We start from the raw sequence: 13214 nt of genomic DNA, 5'->3' as shown, positions 1-13214 counted from the left end.
TCTTTCTTTCTTTCTTTCTTTCTTTCTTTCTTTCTTTCTTTCTTTCTGTTTTTTCCCTTTATTATAAGGGATGGTTCATTGGGCAGGAGGAAGGGTGGGACACATTGTGAAAAATAAAAGATATTAACATATTTTTAACTATTTAGAAAAAAATAGGGTGGGGTTCCACCCTTTGAAAGAGGGAAGAAATAAACAGAGATGGGAAGGCGCTTGTCCAGCACCACACAACATGCGTGCATCAGGGCTGGAATGACAGCCCCCCTTTGGAATCCAGGACAGACGTTTGACGGGGCTCAATGAGGCCCATGGCTGAATGATGAACTCAATCCTGGCTGGGAACTGGGTTGGGAACGCAGGCAACATGTCTACAACCTGGCAGTTCCAAATCCCTCTGGCAGAAGATGGGGGGGGGGGGGCTTCCTTTATGCCTGGGATGAGCAAGGACAGATCCTGCAGCCTGGGCCCCATTAACACCTGTCAGCATCCTGGGTTGGCCCCAAGTGCATATTTCTAATTTTACTGTTAAGTAATCCCTACCTTGGCCGCTGCGAGATACAGCCAGACACCCAAACCCAACATCTGAAGTCGATTGCTGATCACTGGCTGAGCCCTCCTTGTTCAGCCACTGGTGGGCGGATGTGTAAGTGATTAGAGGCTTAAGGAAGTCTAAATAGCCAGCTTCTCGAAATTGATAACACACGGAGAGCTGGGGAGAATTCCCACAGCAATTACAGCCCCCTTCTCCCTCACTGCTGCTCCCAGCTCTGGGAGAATTTGATAATGTTTTGACACATCCTAAGTGGTCCCTTTACACACACACACACACACACACACACACACACACAATCTCTTGCTTTCAAAACCTAAAGTGGGTGATTTGATCAGATCACAAAGAATCATATGGTCCAGCTGATTCTGGGAATCAAGAAACCTACAAGACAGCGCTGGCAATGCCTCTAACTTGCTGAATGACCGTGGGTAAGTCCACTAACCTTTCTGGGCCCCAGGCTTCCTCCTCTGTAGGTCAAATGAGATTACCAATGATACTTCAGCCCCACAAAGTTCTCTTTTTACAATGCTCCCTTATCATCTCACGGAGAAAAGCTTTGATCTAACCACACTGTTTTCACCATTGACCAGAAGTTAACAGATTGGGGTTATGCAGCTAGTAGAAATCTGAAGCAGGATTTGAACACGAATCTTTCTGACTTCCCCAAATCAAGGGGTCTACCCACCGTGCCACCTAGTGCCTTTTGGATGACCTCAAAGGTCCCTTCCAGTTCTAAATCAAAGACTGCAGATCCAAGAAGACCCTTTCCATCACACCACACTCAATCAGTCAATACATATTTATTAAATGCCTACTAAGTTCCAGGCACTGTGCTAAGTGCTGGGTATACAAAATGAAAGGCAATCTCTGCATACAAGGAGCTCATAATCTAAGGCAAGGAGGCAACAAGAAAATAATTCTGTACAAACAAGCTATATACAAGATAAACAGGAAATAATTAGAATTGAGAGGGCCCTAGAAAGGCTTCTGTCTCTACCCTGGAGGGAATCAGGAAGCCACACCCATGAGGTTCATGTGTGTTCATGTGTTCACAAGCCTCGAGTGGGCCCTCACTACTGAAAGGCTTTCTATAATCTCTGATTTATTAATCTCTTTTTCTCATCTCTGAACCTTTGCTTGTACTTCTGACAATTGGGTGTGATAAAATAAGAGACTGGTTACGAGAATCCGCTGAGACAATTGACATAAACTTTACATAACCATTACATAAGCTTTGTAAATTTTAAAGTGCTATGTAAATGTCAGTTATCATTATTATTAATCATTGCCATTAGTATAAAAGGCACATCCAATTAAGGACATTTTCCAGAATACCAAGGCCCAAAGCATCCATTGCTCATCTAGAAAACTTTCCAGAATTTAATTTCCCAGGAGGCCGTGTGCCTGCAGTCATCATGGCCAGGAGGAGATGATGATCAGGAAAGAAAGAGAGATAGTGACCATGAGGAGAGGGAGATGAGTGAGGGCAACATAGAGATTGACCATGACCAGGGTGCCCAAGAGTGACAATGATCAGGCAAGGCCAGGACCAGGAAGAGGCAAGAAACGAGATGAAAGGGATAGCAGTTTTCTAGCAGGGACAGTAAGGCTTTCAGTGCTGAAGGCTCAAATTCCTCCTCCTCCTGGAGCAATGAATGAGGAGGAACTCCTTCCAGCTCCTTCTGGGGGGTTGGAGACAGGGAACGAAATTGTACTGTGTCCAATACAGAATGTGGGTGATTGTTTCCATGCGGGATGATTCATTTCAGTCCCAATTAAATGTTTTATTGATTCAATGCTATCTTTTGCCTAGGTCCTATTAGTACAATGTTCAAAATAGTATCATAGCTTGAGTGTCTTTGAGAGTTTGCAGTTTCAATCTGGGTGGGGGCAAATGAGCCAGATGAAATAAGTTATTCATAAATTAGCCATCCTCCATGACTGTGCCCTAAAATTTACGAATCCAGCAATAAGCGTAACAGCATAAGTTACAGAGGGTCAAAGGACAAACTTCCTAACAATTACTGAAATCCTGGAGTGGAATCATCTGCTTGGAAGGGAACAGGTTCCTCCTACCACAGGTCTGCAAGCAAAGACAAGATGGCCATTGGTCAGAGATGGAGCAGAGAGACTTCTGGTTAGGAATGGGTTGGACCAGATTATGATAAAATTTTAAATTGGAGGGCAGAGCCAAGATGGTAGAGTATGGGCAGCCACCTAGCTGAGTTTCCCCCCTCCAAACAACTTTAAAATAACTCCCCCAATCAAATTTTGGTCAACAAAAGGTCAGAGTGAGACATTTTTCCGAGCTAAGATAATTTAGAAGGTGTACAGGAAATGTCTCTGACACCTGGGTGGGATCCCACCTGGAACAGGGCACTAGCAGCAGTAGGCCTTGGAGGGAGGCAGCTGTGATGGGGGTTGAAGCAGCAGCAGAAGCAACTTCAGGAGCTCTGAGCGCAGAGATGACAAGTCGGAAAGAGATTACACAGGACCCTTTGCTGGCACTGGGTGCATCTAGTGCTAATTTGGCGTCTTTACTGCACATATAGCTCTGGGTCATGGTTCCAGGTCAGAGAGGAGTGTGTTGGTGGTTACTCTCAAAGGAGAAGAGGCCCTGGTCACAGCTGCGAAACCAAGAAGAGCATTGGTGCTTATGCTTCAGGGGAGTAGGGACCTTCCCTGCGTAAAAACCAGAACATAGACCAGGAGAGCAGTGACCACACCTCTCCCTGCATCACATGCCTTGGAAGAGCTGAAAACGTGCAGTTGCCCAGAACTAGCTCTGAAAATAGAGGCACCAAAAAGCCTGAGGTTTAGGACAGTGCCTCCCCACCCCAAGGTGAGGAAAGCTGAACTTTAACATAAAGTTACAAAGCTGAGAAACAGTCTGGAAAAACGAGCAGACAACAACAACAAACCTACCATAAAAGCCCACTATGGTAGCAGGAAAGACCAAGACAAAAATTCAGAAGACAACAATGTGAAAACAGCTACAAGCAAAGCCTCAAAGAAAAATACTAATTTGATCCAATGCCAGCAAGAATTCCTGAAAGAGTTAAAGAAAGAGATGAGCAGTAGAGGAAAAATTGAGAAAAGAAATGAGAATGAGAAAAGAAAATTACGAAAACACATTTGTAAAAGAGGCACCAAAAACACTGAAAAAAAAATCACCTTAAAAATAAAACAAAATTGGTCTAAAGATAAAAGAGACACAAAAATACACTGAAAAAAAGAACTTAAAAAGTAGAATAGGTCAAATGGAAAAGGAAGTACAAAGGCTCATGGAAGAAAATAATTCCTTAAAAATTAGAATTGGGCAAGTAGAAGCTAATGACTCCATAAGACAACAAGAAAAAATAAAGTCAAAAGAATGAAAAAAGAGAAGAAAATGTGAAATATCTTATCAGGAAAAACAACTGACCTGGAAAATGATTAAGGAGAGATAATTTAAGAATTATTGGACTACCTGAAAGCCATGGTAAAAAAAAAAAAGAGCCTAGATACATTATTTCAAGAAATTATCAAGAAAAACTGCTCCAATACTTTAGATCCAGAGGATACAATAGAAATCAAAAGAATCCACCAATTACTTCCTTAAAAAGATCCCACAATGAAAACTCTCAGGAACATTATAGCTAAATTCCAGAGTTCTCAGGTCAAGGAAAAATATTGCAAGCAGCCAGAAAGAAACAATTCAGATATCATGGAGCTACAGTCAAGATCACACGAGATTTAGTAACTACAATGTTAGAGGAGCAGAGGGCTTGGAATATGGTATTCTGGAAGGCAAAGGCGCTATGGTTACAACCAAGAATAACATACCCAGCAAAACTGAGTATAATCCTTCAGGTGAAAAGATACACATTCAAAGAAATAGAGGGCTTTCAAGAATTCCTGATGAAAAGACCAGAGCTGAATAGGAAAACTGACATTCAAACACAAGACTCAAGAGAAGCATAAAAAGGTAAACATGAAAGAGTAATCATAAGGGATTCAATAAAATTAAACACTTTACATTCCTATTTAGGAAGATGATATGTGGAACTTCTAACAACTTGATTATTATTAGGGCAGTCAGAAGTCTACATAGACAGAGGGCATGAATGTGATTTGATTTTGTTGGGATGACCTCCAAAAACAATTCAGAGGGATACACTGGGAGAAGGGGAAGGGAAGAGCCAAAATGGTGAGAATTTTTTCATATAAAAGAAGTGGGCAGGGAAGAATTTTTATAATGGAGGGCTAAATTGTGGGGGGGGAATGTGACAGGCAATACTTGAACCTCATTCACATTGGAGCTGGTTCAAAGAGAGAAAAATATACATAAATATGCATATATACATACATACATATACATGCACACACATACATGCGCAAACATAGACACACACAGAGTTGGGTACAGAAATCTATATTACCCAATAGGGAAATAGTAGGGGAAGATAAGAAATAAGGTGGCAAGGACAATAAAAGGAGGGTGGATTAAGGGAGGCAGTGGTCAGAAGCAATAAACCAAAATAAATAGGATGGAGGGAAATACACAGTTATTAATCATAACTTTGAATGTGAATGGGATGAGCTTGCCTATACAGTGGAAGCAGTTAGCAGAATGGATTAGAAAAAAGAATTCAAGTATATTTTGTTTACAAGAGACACACTTGAAACAGAAAGACCCACACAGAGTGAAAATAAAGGGCTGGAGCAGAATCTATTATTTGTCAGCTGAAGTGAAAACGGCAGGAACAGCAGTCATGATCTCAGACAAAGCAAAAGCAAAAATAGACCTAATTAAAAGAAATAATCAGGGAAACCACATTTTGTTCAAAGGTGCCATAAAGAGTAATATCAAACATTTTTAATAGTTAAGTTTCTCTGATAAAGGCCTCATTTCTTAAGTATATAGGGAACTGAGTCAAATTTATAAAATTAGAGCCATTTCCCCAATTGATCAATGATCAAAAGATATAAACAGGAAGTTTTTAGAAGAAGAAATTGATAGTCATATGAAAAATGCTCTAAATCACTATTGATTAGAGAAATGCAAATTAAAACAACTTTGAGATACCCCTTCACATCTATTAAAAATGACAAATGGTGGAGAGGATGAAGGAAAAATAGGTACAGTAAGGAACTGTTGGTAGAGTAGTGAACTGGTGCAACCATTCTGGAGAACAATTTAGAACTAGACCCAAAGGGGCATAAAACTGCACACCCTTTGACCCAGCAATACCATTACTAGGTCTTCATCACAAAGAGATTAAACAAAAGGAAAACGACCTATATGTACAAAATATTTATAGCAGTTCCTTTTGTGGTGATAAAGAATTGGAAATTGAGGGGATACCCAATTATTGGGGAATGGCTGAGTTCTGGCATATGATTTTGATGAAATTCTATTGTGCCATAAGAAATGACATGGGTAGTGGTGGTGAGGTTTAGGGAAAAAAAAAACATGGTGAGATTTATACTAACTGATGCAAAGTAAAGTGAGAAGAACCAGGAATCACTGTGCGCAGTAAGAGCAATGTTGTAATGATGATCAGCTGTGAAAGACTTGGATACACTGATCAACATAATGATTCAGAACAATTCCACAGAACTCATAATGAAAAAATGCTCTCCAATTCCACAGAGAGAACTGATGAACTCTGAGCGCAAAATGAAGTATAATTTTCTCACTCTGTTTTTGCTTTTATTTTATTTCTTTTGCAATATGGCTAATTTGGAAATATGCTCTGTGTGATTTCATGTGGATAATTGGTATTATTTTGCTTGCCTTCTCAATGGATAGGAGGAAGAGAATTTGAAACTCAATATTTAAAAAGAAAAGAATGTTTAAAAATAAATAACGAGGGGTGGCGAGGTGGCGCAGTGAATAGAGCACTGGCCCTGGAGTCAGGAGGACCTGAGTTCAAACCCGGCCTCAGACACTTAACACTTACTAGCCATGTGACCTTGGGCAAGTTACTTAACCCCAATTGTCCTGCCCTCCCCCCTCCAAAAAGCAAAAAAAAAAAAAAATTAATTAGGAAATTTTTTAAATTGGACCTGGAATTTCAACTCCTAATGAGAACACCTCCTCTATCAGTACAGGTCAGCGCGTTACAAATCATAATTGTGGAGAATTGCCTAGAGCATTGCTAGGTTAAGTAACTTGCCCCTGGTTTCATAGCCTGTATATTGCTGAGGCAGAACTTGAACCCAGTTCTTGCTGGTTCCAAGGCCAGCTCTCTATCCATCATCCCCTACTCCTCCTTCCCAGCACCAGCCCCACCGCAACCACCACAACCATCATCACTGAGAAAAAAGCATTAGATTTGGTGCTTAGGAGGTCACTGGCCACTCTGGAGAGGGCAGCTTCAGTTGGGGAATGGGTCAGGCCGGGTTGCTGAAGGTTTAGATAAGAGACAGGGGAAATCCCCAAAGGAGAGATGACTTGCTCAAGTTCAGCTGAACAGGGAAGGAGAGATAGAGGACGGTAACTGGCAGGGACGACCAGATCTAGTGAAGAGAGTTTGTGAAGGATGGAGGAGCCTTGAGCACCTTTGTAGGCAGTAGATGATAGGGAGACATTGGAGATTAGAGAGAGGGGGATGATTGTGGCAGCGATCTCCTGGAGAATGGAGGAGGGCCTCTAACCAAGGGGCCACTTAGAGGGGTGGGCTTTTGGGGGAGAAGAGCCAGAGGCAGGAGTGACAGAGGAGAAGGGGGGGCATCTGAGTGATGTGAGATGAGGAGGTGGGGAGAAGGGGCGGTGCTCCCGGAAGTGTCTTCATGTTTTCTGTGAAGGAGGAGGGGAGGTCCTTAGCTAACAGGGTGCGAGAAGGGGCAGCTATGGGAGACTCCAGGAGAGAAGAGAATGTCTAGAGCATCTGCGGCTGTGAGAGGGAGAGAGAATCTTCAAAGATTAGGAGCATTGCCTTGCTCAAGTGAGGGCCCAGCTGAGATTAGATAGCATAAATTTTCAATGGACACAATTAGTTTTGTGACCTCCTTCAGTGGAAGGCAAGTAGAAGGCCTCATTGAAGCAGCTAGGCAACCTGGGGGGAGATAGGAGACAACATATGCCAGCCAAGTCAGACCACTGGTGCTGCCTTGGCCATTACCTTATCTCAGACCCTCCTGATGACCTAGGAACACATCCAGATCACCACTATTGCTTCCAACCTGGCCCCCTGGCCAGCATCCAGGGTTGCAACCCTAGTGGAGAAGTGGCTGTGGGTCCATCACTGTCCCCTAAGTATCTGCCCCAAGCACCACAGCTACACACCCAGAAAAAGCAGCCCTCACCACCCCAGTCCTTGGCACCAGTGAACGGGGCAGTTATCAGAAACAGATATGGCCGTGTTCATGGCAAGGACACTGCTGCTATCTGCTCAGCCACAGCACGCTAAGGACCACTGGGCCTTTCCCTCTGATCTGCAGCTGAGCTCCCCCATGCAGTCGTCTCTCCAATAGCATGTGAGCTCCTTGACAGCAAGAACTGTCTAACCTTCCTATTTGTACTCCCAGCACTTAACAGTGCCTGGCACTCTTTGGTTCATTCATTCCTTTCTATCCACCCATCTATCTTCATCCTACAGTACCTGAGTAGGAGAAGAGAAGGCAGACAGTGGGGGGCAGTCCAGGGTTGGGGTTTAGCAAAGCATGATAGATCAGGGGGCAAAGGACTTGAGAGTGGGCAACAGTGCAGAGCAGAACTGGTTTCTTAAGGGGTTGAGATTAGGAAGGTAGGAGAGTATAGCCAGAGTCGATGTGATGGCCTAGAATAGAACCAAGGAGGGAGAACCTGGAGGTCACAGTGAGAGTGATAATCAGGGTTGGGGATAGAAGGCCGAGGGAAAGATGGAATGATGATAACTGTGATCCAATGAGGGAATTTCAGAGCCCACAAACATGGTAGTAGAAGACTGGTGAGTAATGGCAAGATCAGGAGTGTGACCATATCTGTGCATGGTTAATGAGTAGGTTGTAGGGACTGGGCAGATGGAGGAACTGGGAGGGGAGGGTGTTTGAGAGAGAATCAATATGTATAGCAAAGTCTCCAAGTCTGAGAGCAGGAATGAAGGAGAGGAGAGACTAAGCCAGGCACTGACCTCACTGAGGAAGGAAAGGGATTAGACTGGAGAGCCCATAGCTGTGGTTTGGGGGAAGGTGTCCAAAATGAAGAAGACAGAGTCTTTGCCCCCTAGACATTCATTGTCAGCTTGAGGAGACAGGGTTCCTATCCATGGAACAATTAGAAATGAATAGACAGCACCAGACAAGACACAGGAGATACTTAATATGTAACATGTACACTCTGGCTCCTTTCTCAGGGCCAGGCCCACTCCATCACCTGCCATGGTCCCAGGGTACCCTGAGGAGTTTGTGGCGAAGCTTTTCTTTCTGCCATTGGCTCAAGGCCCTCCCCAATAGCTGTGTTCCCAAAATTTGTCAGAGCCTAGAGACAGACACCTCGGTTCCATTTAACCGGTTAGTGGGGACTGACTTTTCCAAAGGGGTTTTTCTTCAAAGATACAGCAGAAACAAACATACATTTCCCCCTGCACCATCTTTGTTTTTTAGGGGCATAGGCTCAAGACTTAGCTTAGTTACTCTACAACATTGGTTCCACCAAGTTCGTGACCAGATATGTGCCAGATACATTTTATTCCATTGGGTTGGGGTCCCAAAAGTCTCTTGAAGGTCATTCCCAAAGGTTGCTCCTTGATCCTTGGGGCCTGTGGCCTCAGAGGGCACGAAATGATCACAGCAGAATCTCTCACTAAATGAGCTGAGCAAAAGGAGTCACCAAGCCCTCTCGGACTCCCACGAGGCAAGGAGGCGGCCAGGTGGGCAGGGCTGACTCAGGCACTCTGGGAGATGACAACAGTCCCAGCTACTCAACCAATAGGAAAAGGCTCTGCGTAGTGGAAAGGTTAGCCAACTGGCATCAGCTAGAGACTGTTGACACATGCTCCACAGTCCCTCCTGGGCCCTTCCCTCACACATCATCACCATTCCCCACACTGCATCAGAGGAGCCAGCTGGGGGCTCTGCACATTTGCTGATCCCCATTACAAAGAAATGCCTAGAAAACCAGAGAAAGCCCAAGTTGGAAGGGACATCAGAAGCCACGGAGCCCTGGTCCTCTATCTCGTAAAGGAGGAGACGGAACCCCAAAGAGGGGAAGTGACCTCCGCTCATATGTCCGGTCAGTGGCAGAAACAGGGCTAGAACTCAGCTCTCACTAGGGCTTCCTAGCCTGGGCTGAGTTCGGTAATGGGATGAATGAAGGAATGTTCCCCAAACAGCTCAGAGGTGAGGGAGCTATCAGAGCCGGTTGGAGGAGGCCGAGAAGGCACATTCCACAGTCCGCTGTGGGTCTGGTAGTGGTTCTATGTTGTCCTTGATTTGAAAAGCAAAACAAAACCAAAGTCAAACAAAAGAGGCCCTTTGTAGTGAATCCCAGCAGACACATAAAGCTAGCCTCGCCCACCAGATGCCTGTAAGGGGAGGGAAAAACCAGCCTTTTGCCTGGCCCCCAATTCCTGCTAATGATGCCCAGCTGGCTAAACTCCCTGGGCCCCCCTTCTCCCTGCCAGCTGCCACTCCCTGTTTAACCCCTTCCTCCTCTGGATAGATTGGGCCCTTTGGATGCACTGGCCAATCAGGGAGGAGGCTTTTTGGGGGGAGGGGGATGGGTCTGGTAACAGGCCTATTTGATGTGGAAATTCAAACATAAGCCTTGAGGGATGGGTATACTTTCAGTTTTTCTCTTTTCTCAGATCCATTCCTTCTTTTCTCCTTCCTTCTTTCCATTCTTCCTTTTTTCTCCCCTCCCTTCCCTTCCCTCTCTCTTCTCCTTTCTCCCTCAATGCTCTCCCTCTTTCTTCGAGTCCTAATCCTGAAATTAAATGGAAACCCCGCCAGCTGCCTGGGTGTTCTCTTCTCTGCCTGTTCCTTTTAATTATTAATGGAAATATGTTCTCATTGTATAAGTTAATATGACTTATCTGGATTGTATTAAGGAGGAACAGGAAGATTTAGTATTGATTTCTGAGCAATCCAGTTGAAAAGAACATCACCCCATCCCTAATTGCTCCCAGATAATTAATGACTGGGAGAGAGCTCTGGAGTCAGGCCATCCCCTCCCCACAGCAGAACTCAGGGACCCTGGGGAAGGATTTCCTTGAACCTCTCTCCATACCTTTCTTCACCTGGCTCCTTAGGGAATTTCCCAGCATGCTTCTGGGGACTGGGGGACTGAAGGGAATGGTTGTGGGATGACTGTCTTCCATCCCATGATTCTGAGCAACCATGTGGACAGCAGGAGCCTCTTTCAAACCCTCCTTTGGTGTTGCCTGGCAGAACTGGATGTCTGGGTTCAATGATCCAGACTCTTTCAACTTCAGTTTCCTCATCTGTGAAATGGGTACGATAACAGCAGCTGCCTTTGTGGAGCTCAAATGAGATCACGATTCAAAGTGCTTTGTAAACCTTCAAATATTTGAATAATTCTTATCATTAGGAATAATAATAATAACTAAGGGATATATTGCAGGTTCTATGTGCTAAACACTGTGCTAGAATCTTTACAAGAATTAGCTCATTTGATCCTCACAACAATCCTGGAAAGTAAGTTTATTACTATCCCCATCTTATAAATGAGCAGACAGAAGCAGACAGAAGGAAAGTGACTTGCCCAGGGGTCATACTGTTAGTACCTTGCCCTCAGTTCCCCTTTGAGTTCCTCTCCAACTCTAAATCTATAATCCTATCACACAATAGGCATTCTTTATCCACTTTAGTTTCCTTGTATGGATTGTTAGGTTGATATCTTTGGAGCAATCATGGACCTTATAGCAAAGGCCCTACATTCCAGGGCTTAATGAAATCAGCACCATCTCTTCCATCAAGAGGGACTTCTGTATGCCCTCACAACCTACAGAGAATCTTTCTTCTGTTTGGATTTTTACAGGACATCCTCCACTCCAGTGTTTGGTGAGTAAATATGCCCCCCTTTTATGCCCCAAGGAAGAGAACCAGGGGACTGCTGGACAGTTACCTGTGTGGTCACCTCTATGGAGGAATCTTGAGTGACCTTAACATGGGGCAGGGGAGATTCCTCCTTGGGAGGAGTCTCGAGGGTTTTATTTTGCTCTAATAAGTCAAATGCCTTTTTTGAAGTTGACAAAAAAGAGAGGCAATAGATACATTTGAGCTCTCTACATCTTCAGTCAACAGGGAGATGAAGTCTGATGTAGAAAGCCACCTCTTCTCTTCTCATGTTTTCATCAAGGATATGCACAGAAACCATTTTCAGAAAGATTTTGGAGAGATGAGAAATAGTATGTGAGTTGGTATTGACTGATGTCTTTTATTGGTACTGACTGATGTCTTTTAGGGCACTTTGCTTTGGTAATAATATGATCTATGGTCTTTTCCACTTTTTAAAGAATTTAAAAGAATTAAAGACCTCTTTGAGGTCTTGAAAATTAGTCATTTAGCCTAATGGCTAATAAGCCATTGGCCAAATTTCTTCTGTTTCCATTGATCAAGTCTGACTAACCTTTTCCATTTCATATTCCCAACTCTGTAAACCTTAAGCTTTTGTGAACAGCTTGTTGCTGTTCACAGGAGCCAACATGGTATACTGGATAGAGAGCCAGGTTCAGAGTCAGGAAGATCTGGGTTCAAGTCCTGCCTCTGACACATATGGGTCTTGGGACCCTGCTCAAATTGCTTCACTTCTCAGGGTCCCAGCATCTCTCCAAGATCAAGCTGCATTATAGCTGCTGGTAGAGGAAGTTTCCTCACCCGGGAGATACTCATACCAATAAATCACAGGCCTGACTGTGCCCCCTCCCCAATTCACTTTCCCAAGTGCCATCTTCCCACATGGCTCATTGGGAGCCAAGGTATAGAAGATTTCACGTGGGCTGGTTTTCCAGCACCTGAACAAATATATAGAGAAGAAAATCATCCTGCAGGTAATGGTTTTAAAGGCCCTTGGCATTGATTTTCAATATATCTCGAAAAAGAAAATTTCAAAATGAATAAAAAGATAGTAAATAGTATAACTGAAAAAAGGGGAAGTGGACAGTAACAATTACTGACTCATGTGCCTATGTTTTCATTGCTATAAAAATCTTTATGAGACTGGTCGAGGTACACACATCTAGCATCCTTGATGAAAACATGAGAAAGGGACAAGTGAAGTTTTCTAAAAAATTTTTTAATTTTAATTTTTTTTGACAGGTGAGTTTTTACAAATGATTTTCTCCATCATATCACTTCTTCATGGTCACATAATTGAGTAAAAGTTGTAGAAAACATGCGAAGCTGTTTTGATTTTTTTGTTGACTCGGAATAAGTATTTGATGCTGGACAGCAAACAACATTACCCATGGAGGCTTTCTCCTTCAACAAGGGATCTCCCATACATAATGGTAAAATTAAGCAAGATTCCTTGATGGAGAAAACCCACAATGATCCTTGGAATATTGATGTTAAATACACCTAGAAAATACAGATATGTATGTTAACTGAGGGCATTTGCCCCTGTCCTGGAAGATGTCCCTCAATAACTATAGAGAAATCTCTCTTCCCTCCGGATTCTACATCATAGCCTCATGGGATTTATGTTTAATAAGTGTTTGCAGATTAATTAGTTCAG

The sequence above is a fragment of the Petaurus breviceps genome, unplaced genomic scaffold, assembly GCF_028583685.1.
Source record: "Petaurus breviceps papuanus isolate PSGF00001 unplaced genomic scaffold, PetGlider_PUasm1.0 208, whole genome shotgun sequence".
Taxonomy (NCBI): domain Eukaryota; kingdom Metazoa; phylum Chordata; class Mammalia; order Diprotodontia; family Petauridae; genus Petaurus; species Petaurus breviceps.
This window is presented reverse-complemented; position numbering follows the sequence as displayed.